General features: G+C 41.0%; 1 protein-coding gene across 16 annotated transcripts in view; it reads left to right on the plus strand.

Moving 5' to 3' along the window:
- Positions 1-562: 562 nt before the first annotated feature.
- Positions 563-5,046, plus strand: part of PPFIBP1 (PPFIA binding protein 1) — a 154,918-nt gene continuing 150,434 nt past the window's right edge. For 12 of the 16 annotated variants that reach the window (XM_011363096.2, XM_011363094.2, XM_011363104.2 and 9 more), the window contains exon 1: positions 563-774. The gene's annotated coding sequence lies outside the window, so the exon portion shown is untranslated. Of the gene's footprint in view, positions 775-2,115; positions 2,153-5,046 lie in introns of all 16 variants that reach the window. The other 4 variants (XM_023532374.1, XM_011363095.2, XM_011363100.2 and 1 more) reach the window with 2 other exon arrangements.

Genomic DNA, 5,046 nt, shown 5'->3' on the forward strand with positions numbered 1-5,046 from the left:
AGCCTTTTCTACCGTTCTCTTCCACATTTTTCCGAAGTGCTTTTTAAGTTCTAAATTTCCCGTCTACGGGAACACCCAGCAGTCCCAAGATAAAAGGGTAGCAGAGTGAGCTGGCGTTTTCCTTTATTTGCCTGACTTAAAGCTAGCCATTTTCTGCTCCACACGCCGCCGGACTCGTACTTGCCCGTGACACACAGGCAATTGTTTTTCCTTAAAAAGGGGGCTTGGGTGGGTTAGTTTCATTTCTGATCTGGGATACTGTAAATCTGCCAAGAAAAGTTTAAAACACAACCCGCAAGGTTCTTCACCATACAGCCCCTTTCCTTAGAGATAGCAGGAAAGGCAGCATTTTTTTCCTTTTTTTTTTTTTTCCATCAACACCCACTTCCAGCTCCAGTCTGGCTCAGCGAGGAATGTATAAAATTAGTTGACTCCTCTGAGTGGCTGTCCCCGCGCCCAATCAGCGGGAGCCAGGGCGCTGCGGACCCCTCCCCCTTGCGAACTCTCTTTGGCTGATTCCTGCAGGGAGGGAGGAGAGAGGGCCGCAGTGGGAGGGGGAGGTACCTGGAACTGGGAGTGATGTCAGCTCCAAGCTCGGTGCCTGCCCGGATTCCTGACATGGTGTAGGGCCCAGAGGGTGGGGACGGCGGGAGCAGGACGGGACTGCCTTCAGGTCTGCTAGCCTGCGGCGGGGCCAGAGTGCCGGGGCTTTGAACTCCGACGGAAGGTGAACTAGAACTTTTGGAACTGGTGCTGGCGGCTTCCACCCCCCAGGTAAGGGCGTTTGACTCCTCTCGGAGACCGGAGGGAAGTGGCACCGTTGTATGGTTGCAGCTGAGTGTTGCAGCTGCTCCTCCTTTTTCCCGGGTCGGTTTCCTTTTCCAACTCACTCCTGTTTCCCAGTGGGAACGGACTCTTCGGGGTGGGGGTAGGGCTTAACTCCTGGGGCTCCCAATACCACCAGGGGATGGACATGTAAAGTCTTGTCTGTGTCATTAGACCCTCTGCACCCTGGTCTCCCAATAATGCTTGAGAACCCCAGTGTGTGTGTGTGTGTGTGTGTGTGTGTGTGTGTGTGTGTGTGTGTGTGTGTGTGTGTGTGTGTGTGTGTGTGTGAGAGAGAGAGAGAGAGAGAGAGAGAGAGAGAGAGAGAGAGAGAGAGAGAGAGAGAGAGAGAGAGAGAGAGAGAGAGAGAGAGATGGGGGTCGATGGGTGGGGGGTGTTATTCAACAATGTCACAAAATTTATGAAAAATCGACTCAAAAATGATGCTCTTTGAGAGAGAACTAAAGTTCTGTATCTTTTTAGTTCCTGTGTGGCATATTACATATTGATTTAAATGAAAGAATATAATTGCCATCCTTATACATCAGCATAAAAAATCTTTTTATATAGTCCAGTCAGGATGTGAGAAATTCACTTGAGCTTGTGGGAAAGCTAGTCTCTTGGGGGCACACTTCTAACTTCCAGTTCTTTTTCACTCTTAAATTTTAAGCGAGAATCCCTTTCGTTGCCAACTTTGATCTGGAGGGGTTAGGGAGGCTGCTGAGAATCTTCAGATCTGTGTCCTGTGGCTGCTTGAGAAAAGGATGAGGGCTGGTAGTTGTGTTTTCAGGGATCATTTTTAGAGAAGGGCGTTTTAACAGAGAAATGTGGCAGAAGGCATGACATACAAACTCATAATTATAGGAACAGGCATTTCTCAACATGTGGGACCAAAACAAATCTTTCCTTTCAATAAGAAGTTCAGGGAGCAATAGAATGAGAATTTGATTTAGTGTCCAACTTTAGTAATCAGGGAAAGCAATTGGCTGTTGGGAGGGAAAGATATTTTGAGAACTGAGAGTATAGAATTCTGAATTTTGTTTATTTCTTGTTTCAAACCTGTTCTTTTTTTCTGGTTGGAGATTTTGTGTGCCCAGGTCACAAACTAGTTGTGATTGATTTTTCAAGGGGAGAAAAATAACTCCACAGAATGATTCAGAATCCTCAGTTATCAGTGCTTCAGGCTCTTTCTTTTGGAGAAGGAAAAACATGTATGGGCTCAGACTCCTGAGTCAGGTTTCTCTTTTCACTTACCACTGTCCCTCACAGTGAGGATCCTTCTCTTGCTAGGTCTGGAGGAAATTCGTGTGGATTTCGTGGACTTCCTGTGAGTCAAAAGCTGCATCCCCGGTGCCTGAAAAAAAGGGCTTTTCCAAGAGATGAGGAAAGAAGCCACAGCCTTACATCTAATAAACCCATCAGAAAGTGTTGAGATATAGGACTTCACAGATGGGGTTCTCTATCTTTCTGACCAGATGACAAGCTAGAAAGAGCTAGAGCTAGAAAGAAGTATTTTGTTTGCTGTTGTTTATAAAACCACCTGGGTCTGTATTGTTTGTTCTTAATTCCTGAGAAAATTAATTAGCACAGGGTGGATAAAGAGCAGGCTTTTTGCAAAGGGAAGGTGTGCGTTACTAGAAAGGTCAGAACATTTTAATTTTGGTTTGTGTTTTGGACTCCGGAACAGAAATTATCTAATGGCTCTGAAATAATGGTGGACAAGTTTTTTCTATTTATGCTCTATGGGAAGCATGTAAAACACTGTGTTTTCCAGTAGGAAAGAGAAGGAGGTGATGTGGAATTCCTGTGCGCTGATATGAAATCACTGGAGCCTTGGCTGATGGAGTGTTCAAACTGCAGTTTGTAATACTCAGAGATGGAGTTGCAAAAACCAGTCAAGTAAAGAATATCTTTAGGATGTTATCCTGGTGCGCCAAATTCAGATTTATGCTTTCTTTCTAAGAAACTAGTCCTGGCTTAGGGACTTGAATATGCCAAAGCTTTAAATTTCATTAACAGTTTTTTGAGTAATAACAGTAATGTTAGATATAGTAATTTTACATACTTAGTTTTAACCAGTATTTCTCATTCTTGGTCTGTGTTTATGAGGCAGATGTGGTATAGTAAAACACAGTACTTTTAAAGGACAAAACTTTAATAAAGATATTTGTTATTGAGAAAGGTAGGCTTAGGTTTTGGTTAAATTACCTTTGACCAGCAACTATCATAGTTCATATAGCTTCTTAAAAAATAAAAGATAATCTGGCCTTTGTGGACAAATGTTGACTAGAAATCCAGGGCACACTGTAGTTCCAGATCAATAGTACATAATTTCAAGGGCATCATAGCCATTTTTTGGGAAACTAGTTCAGTGAGTGAGAGTTTGTTTACTGTTTATGTAGTCTTTTTGTCACTCACTGTACCAGCATGAGATAAATCAGAACAAGGTCATTTTTTCCCTCAGTTAATGACTAGCTCACCTCTTTTTAAAACTTGTCTTTCATATTCATGAAATATTTTCATTTTTGTAGATAATTTGATTATATTAGTAATTCGTTACATTAAAATTAGCTTTTTGAGTTTCATTTCTCATTTTTAAAAGTACCTATAACCCAAATAGCACATTTTCAAATTGTTAACTAAAAGATCTCATTCGTCATTCTGTCTTTTCAAAGATATTACATGTTTCTGGCCTGATTTGAATTGCCTTTTCAAAACAATGAGTGAATGAGTGAATTAATGAATGAATATACATTCACATTTGGATCTTTGTCTTGATTCTTTATTAAAGAAACATTGCTTCGTGCTCGCTTTGGCAGCACACATACTGAAAAAAGAAACGTTGCTTCAAGGTAAAAACATAGGCAAGAGATACTGCATTGTGATGACTTTTTTATTTCCAGAAATTTCCTTAGAAAGTCATATTTGTTCTGAAGTTGAGAAAAATAAAATTGAGCAGCCAATTGTGAATCTTTCAGGGACCCATGATGATGATGATTATTTTAGCCATGGTCAAACAGATGAGTTGAAGCGTGAGATCCAAAGCGTTAAGGTTAGGGAAGCTGTGTGTTGCTTGGAGATGCAGGAAGCAAGGAGTCTGTCCTCCAGCCAGCATTTCCCTTCTACTAAAGGCTGATAATTTCATAATTAAATCAGTCATCAAACTGTCCCAAAGTTGACACTATCCAGAAATTGCTCAGGGCTTGTGCAGTTTCTTGCATCTGTAGTATATTTTATCATTTGTTTCTCAAATTCATTGCAGTGCACGTCAGAACCTTTTTGCTAGGCAAAAAGCCTACAGCTTTTGTCACATATATCACTACCACAAAGAGTGAGGCTTTATTAAGTAGAGCTAATGGATTAAAAAACTAAACTGAATTAACCCTCCCTACAAAATACAAAGACCCTTCTATTTCTTGGATACTCTTCATTTTAAATTTAGTCATTATTGATGCCAGTTTGGTGTTAGTTGTTAATGTTTCAAAAAGCCAAGTGGTGAGGATTTCTTTTACTTCAATCTTTTTTCCCCATTTTGAAGGATCTAGAACACTAAACAACTGGATTTTAGATTTAAAACATGGGCACTTCCAGGAGTTTTCGGTTTGTAGACCTGTTAAGCAGTGTTGAGGGGAGAAAAGGGTCTGAGTGAAATGTGTACCAGCCTGTACCCTTTGAAGAGCTTCTATTTGTGAAATACAGGTTTGGAGTCAGTGGTCCAGATGGGTGTGTCATCACAGTTTGTGACTGAACTTTGGTTGTATGTCTTCCTGGAACTTGGCGTGATTCACATTTTGACTGGGCCACACACACATCCTTGTTTCTGTTGGCAAGTGGAATGAGTTCAGAATAGAAAGATCATTTAGTGGTTTCTGTACAGTGGTGCACCTAAAAATGTCCATAACTTGAAGGAATTTTACAAACTCTAATTGCATTGAATAGCAGTCATTCTGGCAAAGGCTCATGTCTCAAATATAGATCATGGAGGAAGGAGATGAAGTACTATAATATTTGGACCTGGCCATAGGTATCATGGACTCCCTATGAACTCCAGAGTAAGGCTGGGTATTTTCACCTCTTGTTTAAGGAAATCAAGCATTTGACGTAAAAATAGATGCATGTTCAAGGGAGCAGATATGCTCATTCCTAGTGTGTATGTCTTTGTTAACAAGGGAAAACGTAATTTTACCTGGTCAAGGAGAGACTAAGGATGCTGTTTTCAGT

The sequence above is a fragment of the Pteropus vampyrus genome, unplaced genomic scaffold (assembly GCF_000151845.1).
Source record: "Pteropus vampyrus isolate Shadow unplaced genomic scaffold, Pvam_2.0 Scaffold82, whole genome shotgun sequence".
NCBI lineage: Eukaryota > Metazoa > Chordata > Mammalia > Chiroptera > Pteropodidae > Pteropus > Pteropus vampyrus.